Source organism: Bos javanicus, chromosome 11 (genome assembly GCF_032452875.1).
Source record: "Bos javanicus breed banteng chromosome 11, ARS-OSU_banteng_1.0, whole genome shotgun sequence".
Lineage (NCBI taxonomy): Eukaryota > Metazoa > Chordata > Mammalia > Artiodactyla > Bovidae > Bos > Bos javanicus.
The window spans coordinates 20,042,629-20,067,393 of NC_083878.1; the positions used below are offsets into that span (position 1 = coordinate 20,042,629).

The window sequence follows — 24,765 nt, forward strand, 5'->3', positions numbered from 1 at the left end:
AATATAAAATTGAATCTGAAGATAATGGAATAATCCTTCTCCATTAGTCTTTGTAGGCATATACAGTTTTATTTGAAGACTGGTTAACTGAAAAAAAATCCTCTTAGCTTAATTTTTAGAAATTTAGAATTTCTAATAAGAAAAACTAGACTCTTAGAGATGAATTAATTTCATATGTCCTTTGCCCACTGAACAGGACACCAAAATGGTTTGGAGGAAACTTGGCTTTATTTTCTCTGAACAAATATCAAAATATCCTTCATTTTCTCACCCACTCTGTTCTTGTCTACAGCATATAAATTCAAAACAGATAGGGGAGAGACACATCAGATCAGAGGCACTGTACTGCTCTGGACACCAATTACGGTACACAAAATGTGTCACATGCCTTTTCACAGAGCTACTAGTGTGTGGTATGTAGAAAGGTCTCTTATTGCTATCTTGGCTTTGCATTGTGGTTTTATGTTTTAAGCTATGACTTAGGAAATGCCACAGTACCTGGCTGACAAAGCAGTTGACATAAAGGCGCTAACCATGTACTGGCAGATGGCCTGGTCTGCTAGCTGGCTTCTGAGAAATGATAAACATACAGGCCTCACAGACAGATCATCACTATCTCCAGCCTCTAGAAGTTCTGGAATCAGAGTCTATAGCAAGTTCATTACGCTCTGTTTTCACTGGAAATGGACCAAAGAAAGGGCCAGAGGCTCTTTCTGTGTCTGATATCCATCACACAATGCAACATTGTTTGTCAAGCTGTTGGGTTCTTTAGCTGGGTGGGCCTAGAAAGTTAAATGTACATACATATACCGATTTACTTAAATATAGATGCACTATAGGTGTGTAAATTATATTTACAATGTTCGTATATAGATGAAACTAATGAAAGCTAGTTTCTCAATTCCCTCATTTGTAATATAAGGATATTAATTTCCATTGTAAAGGGTAGAAGCATGTGATGAATTAATACATGTAAATAACTTAGTGCCTGGTACATAATGCCTCAGCTTAATATGTTTTTTTACACAGTAATATTATATATTATAGATACAATAATTTTGCTTTTTGAATATCCCAGGACTTATTCCATAGGGTATGCTATGAGCCTGTCCCTCCCCTCTGGCCTTGTTTTATCTTTTTTGTGGTATTTATATGTATAGTCTGGACTTCCCTAGTGGCTCAGAAGGTGAAGAATCTGGCTGTAATGCAGGAGACCTGGGTTTGATCCCTGGGTCAGGAAGATCCTCTGCAGAAGGAAATGGCTACTCACTCCAGTATTCTTGCCTGGAGAATCCCATGGATAGATGAGCCTGGTGGGCTACATCCATGGGGTTGCAGAGTCGGACGTGACTGAGTGACTAACACCCATAACACACATATGTATATTATATTTAGCAAATATTTTAGGAAACACATTTTGATGGTTGAGGTAACAGATCTGAGTATTAATATCTACCTGCTGAAACCAAGAAGAGAACCAAGGTGAGAAAATTCAAGTTAGGGGACTTCCTTGGTGTTCCAATGGCTAAGACTCTGCATTCCCAGTGCAGGAGGTCCGGGTTTGATTCCTGGTCAGGGAACTAGATCCCATAAGCCGCAACTAAAACCCTGGGGCAGTCAAATAAATAAATAAATATTTTTAAAAAGGAAGAAAATTCAAGTTAAATTGTGGTCATTCATAGGTGTCATATGGATAAGACTTGTAGGCCCAGTTCTTCTGTCTGAAATGTGGATCTCGGTGTGACAGAGAGGAATGGGATTGTAAAATGTCGAACAGGAAAGGTATAAAAAGTTGAAAGTCATCACAGAAGCCACCCAGTTCATTTTAAACAGAAAGAACTGAGAAACTTACTGTTATCGGTGGCGATCATTTATTTATTGACTCTGAGGCCCAAACCCACAACCTTATACTCTGTCCTGTGAGGCTGAAGTTAGAATTCTGCCAAACACATATCCAGGCTCTCTTGCCAGCTGACTTCCTGTTGCATCCTGTTAATTTTTATCGTAAGACTGAAAGGGAGGGCAGAGGAATAAAGGTTTCTTTCTTGTTTTTATTTAGTCTTGTCAGTGTTGACTTGACTTTGGATGTTTACTATTGCCTTTGGTTTCTTCTAGTTTTGGCAGAACCAGCTGTATCTCACCTGCTCAGAGATACAGTTGGTAGCCAGATGTTGCCCCTTTCCTAGGACCATGGACATCCTTCTCCGAGATTTTCAGGTTTTTATCATCAGCCGGGAAATATTGTCTCCTCAGAGGGCTAAGCCCTAGCCAGCTTAACGAGTATTCCTCTTCTGAGTTTCTAGGTTTTGATAATCCCAACCACTTCCTTTTTTTTTCCTTCACCTAATCACAAGGAAATCAGTCCTGAATATTCATTGGAAGGATTGATGCTGAAGCTGAAACTCCAATACTTTGGCCACCTGATGCAAAGAACCAACTCATTGGAAAAGACCCTGATGCTGGGAAAGATTGAAGGCTGGAGGAGGAGGGGATGACAGAGGATGGGATGGTTGGATAGCTTCATCAACTCAATGGACATGAGTTTGAGCAAGCTCTGGGAGTTGGTGATGGACAGGGAGGCCTGGCATTTGTGGGGTCACAAAGAGTCGGACACGACTGAACAACTGAACTGAACTAAATCAGTTCAGCATTGTAGATTCTTCCTTTTGTTATCATCTTTAGGTTATCTTTAGTTTTTTCTTTTTTCTTTCATTCCTCCAATGCCTGTGAAACCAATTCCCTATATTAAGCCCTTTCTGTTTAAATATTTGATGTAATTTCCCTTACTTCCTTCCCCATCCCCCTTTCTTCTTTCTTTCCTTCCTTCGATGAAGAGAATGTTTCTAATAAGAAAGGTCCTATCAAACAGAACAAATGATGGAATTCTTGTATTGACTTCTTGTATTGAATTCTTGGCCTTGAACACAGTGCTAAGTTCCTTTCCAAGGAAAAACATAGTTGGCCCTTGAATGGCATGAGTTTGAACTTTGAACTACATGGTTCCACTTACATGTGGATTTTTTTCAATAGTAAGTGCTACAGTACTACACGGTTCCTGGTTGGTTGAATCTGTGGATTCGGTACTGCAGATTATGAAGGAACCTTGGGTGTGGTGGTAGCAGTGGTTTAGTTGCCAAGTCGTGTCCAATTCTTGTGACCCCCATGGACTGTAGCCTGCCAGGCTTTTTTGTCCACAGGATTTCCCAGGCAAGAATACTGGAGTGGGTTGTCATTTCCTTCTCCTGTGTCTCTTGCATTGGAAGGCAGATTCTTTACGACTGAGCCACCTAATTTTCAAATATCACTGAAAGCCAAATCCAAAATTTAATTGTGTGTATTGCAAAATTACAATGCAAATCACAGACTTGCCACATTTCTTACATGAAAATTAGGAACTTGATTGGGAAGGAGTGGGACTATGAGATTTGGAATGAGAAAAATCTGGATGGACTCAGAAAAAGTTGAAATTTCTGAATTCCTCTCAAATGTCCCTGAAACTTCCTTTCTGGCAAAATGAGCTCCTCCTCCCAAGTCTGAGATGGTCTCTCCCTTCCCTGAAAACTCTATTTAATCTCAACTGACCCTGTTGTCCCGCGAGAATATTTTATTCTGCCAGTTCCATCCAGCCTCAGTTTTCATGGCCTCTAGGGGCATCCGGTCCCATCACTTCAAGGGAAATAGATGGGGAAACAGTGGAAACAGTGTCAGACTTTCTTTTTCTGGGCTCCAAAATCACTGCAGATGGTGACTGCAGCCATGAAAATAAAAGACCCTTACTCCTTGGAAGGAAAGTTATGACCAACCTAGATAGCATATTGAAAAGCAGAGACATTACTTTGCCAACAAAGGTTCGTCTAGTCAAGGCTATGGATTTTCCCTGTAGTCATGTATGGATGTGAGAGTTGGACTGTGAAGAAGGCTGAGCGCCAAAGAATTGATGCTTTTGAACTGTGGTGTTGGAGAAGACTCTTGAGAGTCCCTTGGACTGCAAGGAGATCCAACCAGTCCATTCTGAAGGAGATCAGCCCTGGGATTTCTTTGGAAGGAATGATGCTAAAGCTGAAACTCTAGTCCTTTGGCCACCTCATTTGAAGAGTTGACTCATTGGAAAAGACTCTGATGCTGGGAGGGATTGGGGGCAGGAGGAGAAGGGGACGACAGAGGATGAGATGGCTGGATGGCATCACTGACTTGATGGACATGAGTCTGAGTGAACTCTGGGAGTTGGTGATGGACAGGGAGGCCTGGTGCGCTGTGATTCATGGGGTCGCAAAGAGTCAGACATGACTGAGCGACTGATCTGATCTGATCTGAGGTACGTAGCTAGTCAGATCCCACCATGTACGGGAGTACAGATATAAGTCTGACCTGTAAAGAGAGAGTATATATTCTAAAAGAATAGCATGATTTAGTTAATTTTTATCATGTGAAACCTGGGGAGTATGGAGCATGTGTGGGAATAAATTCCAAGTGTCTCAGTCTGAGGAGAATGGAATATAATGTGACGTCAGGCTGAATTTGTTGGTATTGGTGCATTCACCAGAGCTTCTGGATTTAGTGTGTTAGCTTAACGAGCTTGAGGTAGTTCTGAAAGTGTGCTTGCTTGGTCGTCTGAAACTTGGATTAAATAGTGACCTACATTCTGATATGTCAGAACTTCTGTGATGTAATGTAGAATGGGGTCAACAAATTAAGGTCCATGAATCAAATCTGCAAGCTAAGAATGGTTTTTACACTATCAGTTCAGTTCAGTCGCTCAGTTGTGTCTGACTCTTTGCAACCCCATGGACTGCAGCACACCAGGCTTCCCTGTCCAGCACCAGCTCCTGGAACTTGCTCAAACTCATGTTCATCGAGTCAGTGAGTGTTTTAAAAAGAAGAAGAGGAGAAGGAGGAAGAAGAAGGGGAGGAGGAGGATCACATGCAGGCTGCAAAACCTAAAATATATGCCATCTGGACTTCTATAGGAAAAGCTGAGAACCTCTGACGTAGAGAAAGGAATCAAAGGTTTAAGGTGGTGGGTGATAAAGTAGCCTTACCATGTCCAAACTCTCATTTTCTCTATGTTATTGAGGTGTGTTTACAGCCATGGCTTATGCGGACTCAGGCTGAACATAACCGGGAAGAAATTGATTGCTCTTACTCCTCAGTGTTAGCAGTGAAAGAAGAATAATTGCGTAAAAGACTTCTCTGTGCCCATACCTCTGTCCTCTGGTGCCCCTTGGAAGATGCGGGCATGGGATGTTAAAAACTGGTGAGCTGTTGAATAGGGACTGGTTACCTTTTTCTTCTTTTAGTAAATGTGGTTTCTTGAAGGGTGAAGGGAAGAGAAGGTTTCAATATTTCTGGGACCCATGTTTTTAAAGCACCTTACTCAGCCTGAGGTAAAGTTTCCTGAGCTAGAGTCGTTTCACATAACTCCACATACCTTCTTAATCAATACTGGGGCTGACAAAGTGATTGCTGATTGGGTGATTCATTTCCGTGGTTACCACAAATCCTTTTGGGGAGAAATTCTGTTCCTTTTCCAGCTTATCTTTTCCAACTCACACACTTTTTAAAAAGCAGTGTTTGTAGTTCCTGCCACTCCAGTGTCAACGAGAGAATTTACTTTATAATGTGTATGAACTGGCAGCTTCTTGGAAAAAAAAGAAAAAGCCCTGTTGTCAGAATGAAGTCATCTGTTTGGAGAGCAGAGCCTCAAGTATCCTTGAGGGGCGGGAACCTGGTGCCCTCACGAGCTTAGCCCTTTGGCACACAGAGCCATTGTCAAAACCTGTTTCCGGAGCAACTGAATTCTCCCCTGAAATTACTTGGCAGCTCCTTTCCCTGAGGGTCTGGAGTAAGTCCTTTCAAGGGCCTTATTTTAAGGCAGCTTGTCCCTGATGGAAACCAAGATCACTGCCAGCTAAAGAATTCAGCAATACTCTAAAGTGGGCTCACCTAATAAATTTTTATAGTCTACAGGCCAAGGTGTGCGTGTTTGGGGGCTGGGCTCTATTTGATGTCCCCATCAACTCTGAAGCATGTAGACGGTCAAAACAGCATCTGGCTTTTTGGGGTTATTTTCAGACTAATATCATATCTGGATACATAGTGCTGAGAAGGCAGATTTTGAGGGTATTCCTCCAAATTGAGTTTGGAGTAGATAAAAAAACTGTGTTTTCTGGCTGTGGCACATTAGAGTCTGGGAAAGAGAGGACTAGACCCTCTTTTGACTTTTTATATCTTTACTTTTTTGAAAGTCTTAAAAAAAAAACCCTTCATTTAAAAATGGATGTCCAGGCTGAATTACCAGGTCAAAACTAACAAAGGTGGAATTTAATATAAGTATAAAAATCCTGTGATTAGGTTAAAAATCAGTTTCCTAAATAACTACCAGGTGGGGAAATTCTTTCTTTTACCATCACAGGGAATCTTTGTCTGTTAAGGGAAGTGGACTTGTACCGCTTTGTCTACCAGCCCCCCAGAAAAGCTTCTCTTGGGCCGTGTGCAAACAAAGAATAATTTAAAACTCATTTAAAAAGAAAGATTAAACAGAATCCTTCATTGTTGAATGGTATCCATTAATTAAGAGCAAAAGCGTAAGAACATTTTAACTATACAGCTGAACTAACAAAATCTGATATTTAGGCTATTAAAACCTAAAATCCAGGTCAATCATTGAAAATAAAATTGGACACATAGAAAGTAAAAACATAAGTAAGAAAATGCAAGTGGCTACACAGAGTAAAGAAGGCATTGGGTTCCCTGGATTATCTTTCTAGAGCTAAGTATGTTGAATAAACATAGGTCTTTTGATTAAACGCAGGATGGTTTTGGCATTTCTGGAGGATGTGAGAGGGAATTGAGTCTATTAGGTTGCCTGAGGATGGCTGCAGTCACTCAATAGTAAGAGCTATCATAAAGGTTACAGGCTTCCCAGGTCGTGCTAGTGGTAAAGAATCTGCCAGCAAGGCAGGAGACACAAGAGACTCGGGTTCAATCCCGGGGTGGGGAAGATCCCTGAGAGGAGGGCATGGCAACTCATTCCAGTATTCTTGCTTGGGAAATCTCATGGACACAGGAGCCTGGCAGGCTCTCGAAGAGTCGGACATGACAGTGAGCATGCACACACACACATCATAAAGGTTGTATGTGGCTTGTCTTGAACAGACCTTTCCTGTGCTGTATTGCCAGTTTCAAGGCACCTTCAACTTCATTATCTCTCTTGCTCCTCTTTTCTTACAGATGTGACCTTGAAGACCAGAGATAAAAATGCTTCGAATTCCGAGAGGCAGTAAGCAGCAAACTTTTCTTATTAATTACCGCCCCTAGAATACTGCATCCTTCAAAAGGTTGTCATACCTGGGAATTGTTTGCCCTAATTTCAACTTTGAATTAAGGTTGACTAGGGGCTATCAGCCCTGGGTGTTCTTTGGAAGGAATGGTGCTAAAGCTGAAACTCTAGTACTTTGGCCACCTCATGCGAAGAGTTGACACATTGGAAAAGACTCTGATGCTGGGAGGGATTGGGGGCAGGAGGAGAAGGGGACGACAGAGGATGAGATGGCTGTATGGCATCACTGACTCGATGGATGTGAGTTTGAGTGAACTCTGGGAGTTGGTGATGGACAGGGAGGCCTGGCGTGCTGGGATTCATGGGGTCTCAAAGAGTCGGACACGACTGAGCGACTGAACTGAACTGAACTGAACTGAGGAGCTATAAATGGGAATTAAGTGCCTCTCTCTCTAGAGTCTCCTCTTCCTTGGGGTAGATAGCCTGAGAGCTGCTTCATAAGTCACACTGACTCTTTTTCCTTTCAGTGGGGTCTCCAGATAGACTTGGAGTTGGTAGCATCAGCTGGTGCTTTGGGGTTGCTGATGTTTTGTTGTCCCATCTTAAACCAACAGGGCCTGAGGATACTCTTTTCAGGAAGTGTGGGACCCACAGAAGCTGTCACTCTTAAAAACAGATGCAAACGTCATAAATCTTTCCAGAGAGCAGAAATTCTGATGGTACCAAATTGGGATAACCTCTGCCATTTTAACTCCTTCCTATTCTTTCTTTTCATATTTGACCCCCTTTCCTTGTCATTGCTCACATTTCTGGCTAATCTAGAATGTTCTCTTGTCTTCTTATACCTGACAGCACTAGTTCACTAATGAACACTTTTACTTGGGCTTTTTAGACGGGTTTGGGGTTCTTAGCCACATAACCTCCTTGCTGGTCTTGATATACATTCCCATGATGTCAGCTCTGGGCCCTACGGGAGCAAATCTCAACTTGTGAAACCAGTGCCTCTGGGCTGCAGACTCTTTTACTTAATTGCTTGCTTCAACACCTCTCTTTGCTCCCACATCTTCCCACTTGACATGTCACTCCATATCTCTGTGGTTCAGAAATTTAATTGCTGGATTGAAACTATGGATTCAGTTTCATGTAGATGGATTTGTGGATTCAATCATTATAATAGTAAAAAGTATTTATTAAGTGTCTGTGCATGGTGATATATAAAAAGGGCTGACAATGATGTGAAAATAAAAATAATCGCTTCCATTTTATGAGAGTAAACGTGATTATATCCATTTTCTTCGTTACTACATTAGCTCCAACTATCTATGTCTTATACGTTTGTCTCTCAGGAGATGTGGGAAACTTTTGGCAGATCCAGGACACTGCTTGCAGGAAGATCCCCAGAGTCTTATGGGCAGAGGACCTCAAGGGCCAGTTGAAATTTCTCTGGCTCTGATTTTGAGTTAAATACCACTGTAGGGAAGAGGGGATTGTGGGGAGGGACAATAGACATCCCTCAAGTTTGAAAGTGAAAGTGAAAGTCACTCAATTGTGTCCGACTCTTTTCGACCCCATGGACTATACATTCCATGGAATTCTCCAGGCCAGAGTACTGGAGGGGGTAGCTATTCCCTTCTCCAGGGAATCTTCCCAACCCAGGGATCAAACCCAGGTCTCCCGCATTGCAGGTGGATTCTTTACCAGTTGAGTCACAAGGGAAGTCCTCAAATTTAGGACCATGAGAAAGTGAACTAGAGGAAGGAGAACAAGTGTGGCATTGTTTAGCATTCTAGGGTTGGTCCTGTGTGAAATAGATGAATAGTTAAATAGTTAGATTCTTCCTAAACTCAAAAAAGATTTCACTATCTAGTGAAATTTTTTACTGTGGACTTGATCCGTCATGTCCCACTCTTTGCGACCCCATGGACTATACCTTGCCAGGCTTCTCTGTCCATGGAATTTTCTAGACAACAATACTGGAGTGGATTGCCATTTCCTTCTCCAGAGGATCTTTCTGACCGAGGGATCAAACCGTGGACTCCTGCGTTGACAGTGAATTCTTTAACACTGAGCCACCTGGGAAGCCAGTGAAATCCTTTAGTGAGATGTTAATAAGTGTGGCAGTACAAGAGCACCCATGGTCAAAGAAGTTAGGAAATGAGCAATCTTCATCATATATTAACATATTAAAGGCTCTGAGAAATCCTGCAAGAAAGGAAACATTTAAAACATTTGACCCAGAGTTTCCTGAAAGCATTGGATAAGTTCAGTTCAGATAGTTGCTCAGTGGTGTCCGACTCTTTGTGACCCCATGGACTGCAGCACGCCAGGCTTCCCTGTCCTTCACCAACTACCGGAGCTTACTCAAACTCATGTCCATAGAGTCGGTGATGCCATCCAACCATCTCATCCTCTGTTGTCCGCTTCTCCTCCCACCTTCAATCTTTCCCAGCATCAGAGTCTTTTCAAATGAGTCAGTTCTTCACATTAGGTGACCAAAGTATTGTAGTTTCAGCTTCAGCATCAGGCCTTCCAATGAATATTCAGGACTGATTTCCTTTAGAATGGACTGATTGGATCTCCTTGCAGTCCAAGGGACTCTCAAGAGTCTTCTCCAACACCACAGTTCAAAAGCATCAATTCTTCAGAACTCAGCTTTCTTTATAGTCCAATTCTCACATCCATACATGACTACTGGAAAAACCATAGTTTTGACTAGACAGACCTTTGTTGGCAAAGCAATGTCTCTGCTTTTTAATATGATGTCTAGGTTGGTTATAACTTTTCTTCCAAGGAGCAAATGTCTTTTAATTTCATGGCTGCAGTCACCATTTGCAGTGATTTTGGAGCCCCAAAAAATAAAGTCTGTCACTGTGTCCATTGTTTCCCCATCTATTTGCCATGAAGTGATGGGACCAGATGCTATGATCCTAGTTTTCTGAATGTTGAGTTTAAGCCAACTTTTCACTCTCCTCTTTCATTTTCATCAAGAGGCTCTTTAGTTCTTCTTTGCTTTTTGCCATAAGGGTGGTGTCATCTGCATATCTGAGGTTATTGATATTACTCCTGGCAACCTTGATTCCCGCTTGGGCTTCATCCAGTCCAGCATTTCTCATGATGTACTCTGCATATAAGTTAAATAAGCAAGGTGACAATACACAGCGTTGACATACTCCTTTCCTGATTTATAACCAGTCTGTTGTTCCATGTCCAGTTCTAACTGTTGCTTCTTGACCTGCATACAGATTTCTCAGGAGTCAGGTCTGGTGGTCTGGTATTCCCATCTCTTGAAGAATTTTCCACAGTTTGTTGTGATCTACACAGTCAAAGGCTGTGGCATAGTCAATAAAGCAGAAGTAGATGTTTTTCTGGAACTCTTGCTTTTTTGATGATCCAATGGATGTTGGCAATTTGATCTCTGGTTCCTCTGCCTTTTCTAAATCCAGCTTGAACATTTGGAAGTTCATGGTTCATGTAATGTTGAAGTCTGGCTTGTAGAATTTTGAGCATTACTTTGCTAGCATGTGAGATGAGTGCAATTGTGTGGTAGTTTGAGCATTCTTTGGCATTGCCTTTCTTTGGGATTGGAATGAAAACTGACCTCCAGTCCTGTGGCCACTGCTGAGTTTCCCAAATTTGCTGGCATATTGAGTGCAGCACTTTCGCAGCATTCTCTTTTAGGATTTGAAATAGCTCAACTGGAATTCCATCACCTCCACTAGCTTTGTTTGTAGTTTGTTCATATTTGTTCCTAATACCCACTTGGCTTTGCATTCCAGGATGTCTGGCTCTAGGTGAGTGATCACACCTTCATGATTATCTGGGTCAGGAAGATCTCTTTTGTATAGTTCTTCTGTGTATTCTTGCCACCTCTTCTTAATATCTTTTGCCTCAAGCATATTTCTGTCCTTCATTGTGCCCATTTTGCATGAAATGTTCCTTGATATCTTTAATTTTCTTGAAGAGATCTCTACTCCTTCCCATCCTATTGTTTTCCTCTATTACTTTGCATTGATCCCCAAGGAAGGCTTTCTTATCTCTCCTTGGTATTATTTGGAACTCTGCATTCAAATAGGTATATCTTGGCTTTTCTCCTTTGACTTTCCCTTCTCTTCTTTTCACAGCTATTTGTAAGCTATTTGTAAGCATTGGATCATGGAACCATTTTGGGGAAGGAATACCTGTGAGCTTTTGTGTACCTGTAGTAGGGTCGGTTTTTTTCTTCTGTCAAAGCACAACTTCAGTTTAGGAAGGGAGAAGATTCTAGGGTTGGGTCCTGGTAGAGTTTGAATCTAGGTTCACCAGATTCAAACCTTCACTCTTGATTTCTCCACTGCACGGAGAAGCAGGTACTTGTTAGAAATTACACTGTTGACCCTTCACCTACATTAGGATTCCTTTTTCAGGTTTTGCATGGTTTTCCCTGGAGGAGGTTTGGGATCATGCTGCTGCCAGCTTACCAGATGATGTGCACCCAAAGCTGCTATTTCTGGAAACCTGACCATATGAAAATACCTCAAGTGTTTTTTCCTTGTCAAAATAAAAGGCCTGGTCTTAGTGAGATTTTAATCATAAACTGATTTTGTTTGGAAAGGCCTGAATATTTGGGCTGCGTTTTAGGACAGACTTTGAGGTTGAGTTCCAGGGTTTTAGCACATGTTCTTCAAGAAATAGCCTGACATGTTTGAATGGTGCTCCAAGACTTCTGAGACAGCACTAAAGGATGTTATTCTTTGGTGTGCTGGGAATAAAAATACCATGTTAAACTTTTGAACCAGACATCCCTGTGCTGCCTAGTTAGGGGGACAGATGGAAAGAGAGAGCACTTTTTTTTTTTTTTTTTTTGGAAGGGAGTGGGACTAATTGAAGTTTTCTGCCAGCAAAGTTTTGCTTTATTTAAGGTTTATTAGACAATATTGGGCTTCCCTGGTGGCTCAGATGGTAAAGAATCCACCTGCAGTGCAGGAGAGCCAGTTTTGATCCCTGGGTCCGGAATACCCCCAGTATTCTTGCCTGGGGAATCCCATGAACAGAGGAGTCTGGTGGGCTACAGTGTATAGGGTCACAAAGAGTCAGACATGACCAAGCACATATCCACACACACAGATAAGATTAGTCTTTAGGCAAAAACAAAGATTCTTTCAGAACAAAATATTTATACTTTGAACTAGTTGTAGAAATATTTACTGATTTCTATCATTTTTAGCTTAGACCCTGTTAGTCACTGATTCAATTCTTCCTTTTGAGGTAATATATGAAATATGTAGGAACTAATGTGATGGAAGATGTTTTTAAACTGTGGCACACATTTTCTACTGAGAAAGGAATGATTTAAAAGAAATCTGAGGATGGTTTTAAACTTTAGAGTAAATATTTCTTATGATAAACTACTGTTTTATTTTTGGCTGGGTTGAGGCTTCATTGCTGCGCGTGGGCTTTCGCTGGTTGTAGGTAGCAGGGGCAGCTCTGTTGAGCTGCGTGGTCTTCTCATTGCAGTGGTTTCTCTTGTTATGGAACACGGGCTCTAGGGTGTGAGGGTTTAGTTGCCCTGCAGTATGTGGGATCTTCATTTCTGGACCAGGGATCGAACCTGTGTCTCCTGCATTGGCAGGCAAATTCTTCACCACTGGGCCATCAGGGAAGTCCCTGGAGTAAATATTTGAGGTAAGAAGGACTCTTGAAACACGATTTCATTGAGTCTTTATAACTCTTTCTGTGATGGTTAAGACTTTTAGGAAGGGGGCTGAAATGTTTCATAGCTAAGTTCTATTTTGATTAGTTTTGATTTGAATTCATTGCTTTTAATTTGCCATTTTTCTGCTATTATCTTTACATGGGTATGAAAGATATTCTTGCTGTCAGTGTTTTGACATTTCTACTAGATAAATTTGAAAATCACTCATTCATGCCAATTCCATATCCTCGGAGCATCAAATGAAAGCGCCTGCAATATCCTACTCATGCAACACCTCAAGGAAGGACTTATGTTTATCCTTAAAAATGAAGTCTCATTTGGTATATGTTTGGCTGACATATCACAGTTCTAAAAGCTTGTGCAGACAAGCATTTTGAAAAGATTATTCCTCTAACTTAAAAGTGATTCTATAACATCTGTGAACTCAGTCTACAGTTTAGTAAAAATGCTCTTGGCTTTGACCTCATGCTCAAGCCATACATTTCCAATGAAACCCAGCGATGTTCTCCTGAGCTGTCATTACTGTTTCTTCATCTGTCCTCTCTGTCATATTTTGTAATGATTGCATATAAATGAAATCAGAGTTTCAGGTAGTGTGAGTTTCAATGAAAAAAACAGTGTAAAATTCTTCCAATCTCCCTTTTTGTTCAAGGATCAATTGATTTTGTTGTGTTCCTTCAAAACTAGAATTCCCAAAACTTCAGTACAAATAACAACTATGAGTAAAGAAAGTAAGATGATCTCATCCCAAAGATGGGCCTACTTTGGACATTTGTGAATTGTCTAGGACTGGGTTATTTTCTGATGTGGTTTTCTGATTTCAGGATTTCTAGATTACTGCTGCTCCCCATGTCATTAACAACAAAAACAGGTTATTCTGTGGAAATTGGAAAAATTCCTAGTTAGCTTTTGGGATGACCAAATGTTAAGCAGAAGCATAGCTCTGGTCCCCCTTTTTGCTGGAAAAAAAAAAACAACACCACAAATGAATGGATACTAAGCCCATCAAAATCTTCCCTCTGTCAGAGCCTAGCTGTGGAGAAACTTAATGAATCTGCTGATGATGAATTTGCAGGGGACCGGTACTGTTATTATGTTGTACGTAACTGTGTTTCGGGTGTCTTTCCTATGCCTGCTCCCCTCACCTTAAGCCAGACGTTCATCACTTATACCAAAGCCTACTATACCAACTTCCTAGCCAGACTTCTGGGTCTTCCCTGGTGGCTCAGATGGTAAAGCATCTGCTTGTAATGCAGGAGACCCAGGTTTGATCCCTGGGTTGGGAAGATCCCCTAGAGAAGGGAATGGCTACCAACTCCAGTATTCTCGCCTGGAGAATCCCCATGGACAGAGGAGCCTGGTGGGCTACAGTCCATGGGGTCACATAGAGTCGGACACAACTGAGTGACTAAGCAGGGCAGTGCCAAACTTCTGTCTCCAACCTCCGTGTACCTTTTAGTTCACTGTGAGTGTAGCTGGCTCAGAAATCACCCTAAAATGTCATGTTCCTTCTATTTATTCTTTCACAAGGACCTGCAGCGGCTCCCCTCATGCTGATAACATCAAGTTAAAACTCCTTATCCCATACAGCAGTATGAGAAAACTTGCTCCTCTTCCGCCCAACTTAGTGTGGCCCCAAACTTTTATTTATACTCCTCTATTATTTTTTTCCTCGTCAAATTTTTACCCATCAAACAATTTGGCAGCATGTACGGTGGCTCAGATGTTAAAGAATCTGCCTGCAATGCCGGAGACCCAGGGTCAGGAAGATCCCCTGGAGAAGGGAATGGCAACCACTCCAGTATTCTTGCCTGGAAAATCCTATGGACAGAGGAGCCTGGCAGGCTATAGTCCATAGGATTGCAAAGAGCTGGACATTTCTGAGTCACACACACACACACACACACACGGGTCTTAAATTTCTCCCACTCTTGAGGAAATAGTTTTTCATATAGAAAAACATTCAGTGTATAAAGATGGCCCTTACAGTTACTTATATAATTAAAACTTACAACCTAAATGTTTAGCAAAGGAGAATGAAATGTGGCACATTTATAATAGACAATATATTGTCTTTATATGATATTATTTGTTACCATAACATAACAAATTTATTAACATAAGAAAATACTCATGTTCTAATAGGAGAGAAAAAAATAATTGTCTATAGAGTATGAGTTCAAATAATTAAAAAACATAGGGGAAAAAACACTAGAAATACATATTCTATAACTGTCAAGAGAGATAATCTATGCATGGTGAGATTATGGTCCACTTTTGGTTTTTTCATACATTTTCAGTAATGTTTTTTTATCAGAAAACTTTATTTTTATTTTTGTAACTTTATTGCTTTTTTGATAATGAAAGTAAGTCATAACCTTACTTATGTCTGCTAAAATTTCAGACAATACAGAAATATGTAAGTTTTTTAAAAGTAAAAATTACTTGTAATTTCAGTTAAAAAAAATTGCCTAGTGAGAGTTACCATATTTCTTTCTTTTTTTGTTTCCATGCACTTTTATTGGTTATCAACAGTTACTGTATTTCTTAAATTTGTTCTGGTACCAAGTGACACACACTAGCAGTGGCTTAGTGTGTGTCACTTGTGACCCCACAGCAAGCCTTATTTTCCCCTCCTGTTCCTGGAGGACAGCAGTGTGGCTGTGGGTAAGCTCAGGTTCTGGGATGTGCCCCCATGGCATCCTGTTCTGAATCTCAGGCTAGAGGAGCTGCCCTGTGACAATCCCACCCTCACAGCAGACAGGAAGAGTGAGAGGCTGAACCAAAGCCATACCCTCACCTTTAAAGCATTAGCTTGGACAGATGGCACATTGGTTCATATTCCATTGCTCTGCACAAGTCACATGGCCAAGCCCAACATTACTATTGCCAGGAAGTATGTCCACCCCCACCCAAGGCAGGATGGGAGCGTTATCTACCATAACCACCAGCATCATTTTGCTGTGTACATTTTTTCAGAGTTTTCAATAGGCAGGGTGTGTGCACACATATACACATTTACTTTTTTTTAAAAATGAGATGACTCCTACTGTGAAATTTCTGGTCTAAATTTTTTTTGATGGATATCTTTCTAGGTCAATATATATATATATATTCTTAAGTGTTTATTTTGATTGCCTACATAATATTCCACTTTATAGATACACCATGATTTCCTTACCCTGTTTATAGATATTTGGGTTGTTCCTTTTATATTTTTTGCTACTATAAATAGTCCTGTTATGAACATCTTTGTACATGTCATTAACATGCATTCCTATAAGTGGAACCATTGGGACATTCAGAATCCACATTTTCAAGTGTTTGGTAAATGTTGCAAATTTTCTTCTAGAAGTACAATTTACACTCCTGCCAAAAGTGACAATTTTCACTTAAAAATACAAACATAATTCGATGCATGATGCTGGATGCTTGGGGCTGGTGCACTGGGACGGCCCAGAGGGATGGTATGGGGAGGGAGGAGGGAGGAGGGTACGGGATGGGGAACACATGTATACCTGTGGCGGATTCATTTTGATATTTGGCAAAACTAATACAATTATGTAAAGTTTAAAAATAAAATAAAATTGGAGAAAAAAAAAAATACAAACATATTTACTCTTCAAGACCAAGCTGAAGTCCAACTTTCCATAACTCCTTTTCCTAATAATTCCAGCTAGAATTAACAGTCTTAAATTTCATGCTTTACACATACAGTTGTATGTATGTGTGTGTTTTGTCATCTTAATTATAAGTTTGTGGAGAGCAAATACTCTCCATGGACTATTTTATTTTCCCAAAAGTAATTTTCACACTGTCCTGGTTTATGTGTGTCTTGGTGATATTTTGAGCAATTGATTTGGTTTTTTGCTGCCTAGTATTTTTCCTGTCTTACCTCAATACTCTGCATTCCTGTTCTTATTTCCCCACCCCTCACTCAGGCAGTTGCTGTAATTCACATTCCCTCAGAGGAGGTATATGAGAAGGGGATGAGAGTGTGAGAGGACTTGTAGTGCACAGGCAGAAACAGAAGGCAAGTTTTTCTGGGTTTTGTTTCTATGATGTTAAAGCCTAGAGATAAAAGAGAAATTCCCAGGCTTAGAGGGCTTCCCTGGTGGCTCAGCTGGTAAAGAATCCACCTGCAATACAGGAGACCTGGGTTTGATTCATGGGTTGGGAAGATCCCCTGGAGAAGGGAACGGCTACCCATGCCAATATTCTGGCCTGGAGTATTCCATAGACTATATAGGCCATGGGGTTGCAAAGAGTTGAACATGACTGAGTGATTTCACTCACTCTCTAGGCTTAGACGCAGCAAAGGATAGAGAGCGGGACTTGTTTGCAGTTGTAGGAAAAGATTCCCTTGGACTGGGGAGGGGGCTGGCCGCCCTCTGAGGGATTGCGCTGTACTTCCTGGTGGTGCAAAGACCATGAGACCAGGAGGCGACGCCTGGAAGGAGAATCCAAGCCTGGGCTTCCAGGACAGCCCTGGGCAGGAGTGGCCCTCAGACATCCTTTGTCTTGTGTATCCCTTTTTTTTTTTTTTTAAAGGAATTTCCATCATTTAAAACTCAGAAGATTTACTGGATCACATTCTTGCATGGAAACTCTCAACAGGGTTTGAACAACCTTCTTCCCCTAAGATGAGGCATGGGGTCTCCTGACTTCCAGTCTGTGATTGTCCTCCTCCACCTGAGAGATGACCCGGGGGGGCCTGTATTTTCTGTTCCCTCATTTCCTCCCTGATCTCTTAGCTGCCACTCTCCCCTTTCCTCAATCACCTCTAGCCATATGGCCTCCTTGACTTCCCCAAGTCCTTGTATTTATTCTCTCTTTGTCTGAAATCCTCTCCCTGACTACTAAGCTTATAATTGGAGTAGCCCTCTCTGAAAAACCATCTATCTTCCCTCTTGACTAATTATTTCCTACAGCAATTATCAATACCTAAATACTATGCATTCACTTATTAATTGTCTGACTCCCTCCATTACAGTATAAGCTCCCTGAAGTAGGATCATTTCTGTTGCGTCCTGTGTTGTACTCAACAACATTTTTTACATGAACAAGTAAATGGATGAGTCTCAGAAGACAGTGTACGTGAATTGACAAGTGGGTTACAGGGACGAGATGTGCTTGTTTACTCCATATTCCTTGTTGAGAATCTGCTATGTTTAGGGCAGTATGATCACCACTGGGGAAACGAGATTGTCCTCTCTCCATTCTCAGTCCATGTGGTGACCTGGCCCAGCTTTTTCAGAAGATGCCCCAGAGGTCAAGGCTGGTTTACCTAGACAGCATTACTTAGGAAGATGTGAGGCAAGTTTTTCCATTTGAAAATCTGAGGAACTGTGTTAAGTGCTTTTAGAAATTAGGTTTCATGAAATTTTTTTATCTGCCTAAATGGAGCTAGAGGGGATCAAAATTAGAAAGAGACAAACTTTTAATAAACCAGTTTTGCTATTAGACTATCACTCAATTGTGTTGGTGGCTAGACTTAGGAAAGTTTGGGGATTACTTTTAAATTTAAATATATCCTAAAAGTTCATTCCTCTGTCTTTAGAGATATGGATGAATTGTATTTTTTGTATAGGTCAGACCAGAGTGTATTATAACTTGAATTTTAAAAGAAACCTTTTATTGTCACTGTAGCCCAAGGTCAAAGCAGTGTTAGAGAGCAGGAGGATGGTTAATTAAAAAGTATTTTATCTTGAAATATGTTTTCCAAATATTGCTTTAAAGGAATTTAGTAAAAGCCCACAATCTGACCAGGGAGGTAGAGTGCACATCACAAATTCATGTGAGACTCCCATAACAGGTGAAGTCAAGGGCCTTATTTGGATAAAAATTATGAATGAAGGAGACTTATAATCTCTATAAAAATGACATGGGGGTCTTAAAACTGTTTTAGAACCCTGAGAGAGTGATCATAAACTGTAGGGTGCTCAGAGCAATTGGTACTGGTAGTAGAGGGAAGAAAAATGGAGAAATGTACTCTGTTGGAAGAAGAGACTGTCATCACTGGAGGAAGGTTAGGGTCCTTACGCCCATATTCTATGCTAATGCAACTCTAGATAATAAAGGATTTTGCATAAACATAACAAACAAATCAGAAACAAACAGAAAAAAAGGATAGTATAACAGTTTCTCAGAGAAGGCAATGGCACCCCACTCCAGTACTCTTGCCTGGAAAATCCCACGGACGGAGGAGCCTGGTGGGCTGCAGTCCATGGGGTCGTGAAGAGTTGGACACAACTGAGCGACTTCACCTTCACTTTTCACTTTCATGCATTGAAGAAGGAAATGGCAACCCACTCCGTGTTCTTGCCTGGAGAATCCCAGGGACGGGGGAGCCTGGTGGGCTGCCATCTATGGGGTCGCACGGAGTCGGACACGACTGAAGTGACTTGGCAGGAGTGGCAGCAACAGTTTCTTACTCTCCCTCCCTCTCTTTTTTTGGGACAGCCACTGGCATCAGCATTTTCCCCATTCTCTTCCGTAATTTTATACCAAAGTTTCTCTGGCATTCAACAGGAAAACAGAAAACTTCAGAAGACCTAGGTAGAGTTTTGGTGGAAAAGACTAACAAAGGCTTTAATCTCAGACCGACCCTGGGAGGTGTCTCGCCTCTGTAAGTAAAAGCAGATTTGATATCATTGCTTTAATTAAAACCATCTGATGCACAAAACCCCTTCTCAGTTGCCCCGAATCACTTATTTTCCAACTCCATCCTCAGACAGTTTATCTTCCAATAAAGCATGTTATCGTTTGTACAGAAGACTGATAACCCAAGAATCGTGAATAATGGAAAAATTACAAAACTTGCTCTACATAATCAGTTGGCAAAGGAAGGAGAAATAACAGCTGCTTGACTGTTGAACATATATTTTTAAACTGAGCTGGTAAGTCAGTATGAATGCCAGGTCACAGATTTTCTTCAACAATCTCAAGATAGCTTAAGGTCATGTGGATAAGAGTTTCTTGGTGGCTCTTTTTTTTATCCCTTTGGAAGGATATTGGGCAGGAGAAAGGGGTGCTTTTACAGCCACAGGGCTCAGGATCCCAGAGCCTCCAGTGTAAATGCCAACTGCAACCAGACAGTGACGTTATTATAGACCCATTTTTGTCAGCTGTACAGAGTCAAGCTCCATGAATTCAGGAATGCACTAATTTATGGGGTAAAAAACAATCTTATCCTGAAAGGTTGATTGCCAGTCAAATTTTTGAAAATTGAAATAAATATTCAATGCACTATGGAACTTGATCTTTATGGGACTCTATGGGTAATTTTGTAAGATAAGGAATTTTTGGAGGAACATGTTGGTTTAGGTGACTTAAGTTGGAATCCCAGTTCTTCCCCTTTCTGTCTCTGTGATAGTTGATAATGGATTTAACTTTGAGGAACCTACTTCTCATCTGTAAAATGGACACCCAACAACCTTATTTGGGAGGGTCTACCAAAATGAGATCATGGATATATAGGTGATTTGTTGATTTTACTTATTAATTTTTAAAAATTATGAAATTAGAAAATACAGAGAATAATCTAACAGATACCCATGTACCAACCACTAGATTTTAAAGCTAGTAACATTTGCCTTATTTTCCTCTTTTTTTTTGGGAAACAAAATATTAGCAATGCAGTTGATGGCTCCTCATCCCATTCTTGACCTTCTTTTGCATAGTTAATCACTATCTTGAAACTGGTAGGTGTGGATTTATTTATTTATGAGTAGACATTTCCACTTGCTTCAGTTAACTTTATTTTACAGATTAAAAAAATGTAAATATATGTTAATGTTGATTAGAAAAATTTTGTTTACATTTATTATCATGCTTCTTTTTCCCCTAAGAAACTTTTTTTTTTGGAGTAGAAAGGCATAATTTTCCCTTAAAAATTTTTTTTTCTTTTATATTGGAGCATAGTTAATTAACAGTATTGTGTTAGTTTCAGGTATATAGCAAAGTGATTCAGTTATACATGTATTTATTCTTTTTCAAATTTTTTTCCAATTTAGCTTTTACAGAATACTGAGCAGCATTCCCTGTGCTATCCAGTAGGTCCTCGTTGGTTATCTATTTCCCAGGTGGCACTAGAGGTAAAGAATCTGCTTGCCAATGATGGTTCAAACCCTGGGTCAGGAAGAGCTCCTGGAGGAAAGCATGGCAACCTACTCCAATATCCTTGCTTGGAGAATCCCATGGACAGAGGAGCTTGGTGGGCTACAGTCCATGGGGTCACAAAGAATCAGACACTCGGAAACAACTGAGCATGCACACGTGTGCATAAGTCAATCCCAAACTCCCTATCCCTCCTGCCCACTGTTCCCCCCATAACCATAGGACAGCTGGATTTATTTTGCTAGTATTTTATGTAGGATTTTTATATCTATATTAATAGTGGGGTCAGTAACTTTCTCCCCCATACAGTTCTTAGCTAGTTTTAGTATTAAGGTTATGCTAGTTTCATAAAATGAGTAGTAGACTTCTCTTTTTCTAAACTCTGAATCATTTGTATGAAATATGAACTATCTGCTATTTGCAGATTTGGTATAGACTGCTTGTAAAACTTTGGAGGCATTTTTTTGTAGCTAGATTTTTACAGATCATTTAAAAATTTTATATAGAATTATGCTGGCTGTCTATCTTTTCATTCGTCAGTGTTGATAATTTATATTTTTCTAGAATTTTCATTTGAATTTACATTTGTTGGCGTACAGTTTAACATATTATATGCTTCAAAATATCTCTATTCTATCTATAGTTCCATCCCTTCTTTGTTCCTAATATTTGCTGCTAATATCTTTTCTTTTTTACCTTGATCAGTCTTCTAGAGGTTTAAATTTCCTTTGTGTGTGTTTTCTCCCTCCATAGTCAGTTTTTGTTTTATTTATCAATTCTAATATTTATTTGTTTTCTTGTCTATTAAGTTCCGCTTTTATGTTGGCTATTTTCTTCAGGCTTACTCTGGTATTCTTCTTCATTTCTTGAGTTGCTGGGCTTACAATTGTTCTTTTTTCTTTCCTAACATTCATTTAAAAGTATATGCATTTGAAGAGAGTAGCATGGAAATATATACACTAACATATATAAAAATAGATAGCCAGTGGGAATTTGCTGCATGACTCAGGTAACTCAAACCGAGGCTCTGTGACAACCTAGAGAGGTGGGATGGGGTGGGAGGTGGGAGGGAGGTTCAAGAGGGCGGGGACTTATGTATACCTATGGCTGATCCATGTTGATGTATGGCAGAAGCCAGCACAAATATTGCAATTATCCTTCAATTAAAAATAAAGAAAAACGTATATACATTTCCTTTTAAAGGATACTTTGGCTATGTCTCACAGATTTTTATGTTACATTTTCATAGTTATTCAGTTCCAAGTATTAAAAATTTCCAGCATGTTGTCTTCACTGATTATGAATGATTTAGAAGCATGTTTTAAAATTTCCAAATGCATATTTTCACCTTTTGGTTGTGGGTTTCTAATTCACTGCCCTTTATCATCTTTTTAATGCTGTTATTTTATGTCTCTTTCAGATCGTTCTCTCTTCTATGGTCTAGTTGTAGGATTTCTGGCTGACCCAGTTCATCACGTCTGCTGATTTTTCTCTTCGTGCAAATCATTTCCAAGTACTTGGTTGTGTTTTTCCTTGTTAGCTTGTCTTCAGTGGGGTGTGTTATGTGACTTTCTGTGCCCATACTGTGACATTTCTCTACAGGGCATTTTATTTTTGTTTCTATTGGGAGTCCCAGGGTTTAAATGGTCCAGGACTTGGTTTTGTGCTGTCATTGTTAGTTCTCAGTTTACTATTTATCACGTAGGCCATGCAAATGTAACTCTCGTATCCACTAATGTCACAGGTTTAAGATTTTTTCTTCTTTTCACATGACCTTTCTCTTCTTCCTAGAACCCCTGCAGGTGACAAGCTGTCCCACTACTGCCCCAGACTGGGGAGAACCTGCCCTTCTGTAGTCTTGTTTTGGAGAAGGCAATGGCACCCCACTCCAGTACTCTTGCCTGGAGAATCCCATGGACGGAGGAGCCTGGTAGGCTGCAGTCCATGGGGTCGCTAGAATTCCGACTCGACTGAGCGACTTCACTTTCACTTTTCACTTTCATGCACTGGAGAAGGAAATGGCAACCCACCCAGTGTTCTTGCCCGGAGAATCCTAGGGATGGGGGAGCCTAGTGCGATGCCGTTTATGGGGTCACACAGAGTCGGACACGACTGAAGTGACTTAGCATAGCATAGCATAGTCTTGTTTTGCAGGGGACTCAATTCTAAGTTCCGTGCTATTGTGAGATTTAAAAAAAAAAATGCCTTAAATTTCTGGGTGGACCTTGAAACTCCAGTCCCAACCAGGGTACCTCCTGGGCCACCGAGACCCTCAGCTTGTTTGAGTAACTTCAAAACAGTTTTGCTTATATTTTAGAATTTCTAATTTTCTAAGAGTAGGAGGAGATGCATGCTCAGATCAGGCAAACTTATTTTAACCTATGTACAAGTTTACAAATATATGCTAGAGACATTTGTCTTATACCATAACTATTATTCTATAAATAAATTATTCTTATAAATAATTGTGTATGCATAGCTTTTATTAAAGCAGGGTACACATACTTATTTTAAATTAGGTTTAGTTAGAAAGGGAAAATCTAAATATGAATCACAGTTCTGTTCTAAGGTTGTCATCAGTTCAGTTCAGTTCAGTCGCTCAGTCGTGTCCGACTCTTTGCGACCCCATGAATCATAGCACACAACCTTGGAAAAATGCACAAGTCCTGGTTGTAGGGAGAAAGCATAATTCCATTTACTGCTGATCTATAGGAATATTTACTTTTACATCATTGTTAATTTTCTGGACCAAGATCAATTGGACCCTGCTGGGCAGTGGAAAGCCAAGAAACTCAAAGTGATGTGTGTAGTTTTGTGTGTCTGAAATGATGGATTTTGGCATTTTGATAGATTGACAAGCTTTGCACTTGTCAGCTTTTTCACTGAGTTCTAAACATAGAAATGGGCTTCTTTCCCCACACAGAGAATACTAAGAATTTATTTCCTAAGGAACATTGTTTTTGTCCCCATTCTTGGCCTGATTCTCTCTGACAGGATGAAGTTTTGTAGGCAAGAGAGATTTCTTTTGGTTGGCCAGAATGCCTATTTACTGCACTCCTGCAATACTAGCTGATCCATTCAAGTTAATATAGACCCTCTCCCCTTTTTCCTTTGATTACTCTCAGATTTTTATTTTGCATTGTTTTTTTTTTTTTTTTTAGTGCATTGTTACAGAAACTATTTTTATAGTAAAAATAAAAGCAGAGGAGCAATTAGTAAACTCAGATAATTTCACATTAGAACTGCTAATTGTTTTGTTGTGAAAATAATTTGATAGTTTAGGGAAAAAAATCAGTAACTTGATTATTTGAGCTGACACTGGAAGGTGCTACCTGAGAGGCACCTTCTATGAGAAGGAATCTACTAGTAAGCTTAAAAATTCATACATGTTAGCACATTTAAAAGATAGAGCCCCTTTAAATAATCAATAAAAGATATAAACAGGGTCCTAACTAATAAATGTCTAATTATTTTCCCAGTTTTTGACATTTATGAATCAGTTCAGTTCAGTTCAGTTCAGTCGCTCAGTCGTGTCTGACTCTTTGTGACTCCATGAATAGCAGCACGCCAGGCCTCCCTGTCCATCACCAACTCTTGGAGTTCACTCAGACTCATGTCCATCGAGTCAGTGATGCCATCCAGCCGTCTCATCCTCTGTCGTCCCCTTCTCCTCCTG

At 40.3% G+C, this 24,765-nt stretch overlaps 1 non-coding gene across 1 annotated transcript; it reads left to right on the forward strand.

Annotated features, from left to right (window-relative positions):
- The first annotated feature begins 14,185 nt into the window (after positions 1-14,185).
- Positions 14,186-14,257, forward strand: TRNAY-GUA (transfer RNA tyrosine (anticodon GUA)). Its single transcript has one exon. It is a non-coding gene; the product is annotated as a tRNA-Tyr (tRNA).
- The last annotated feature ends 10,508 nt before the right edge of the window (positions 14,258-24,765 follow it).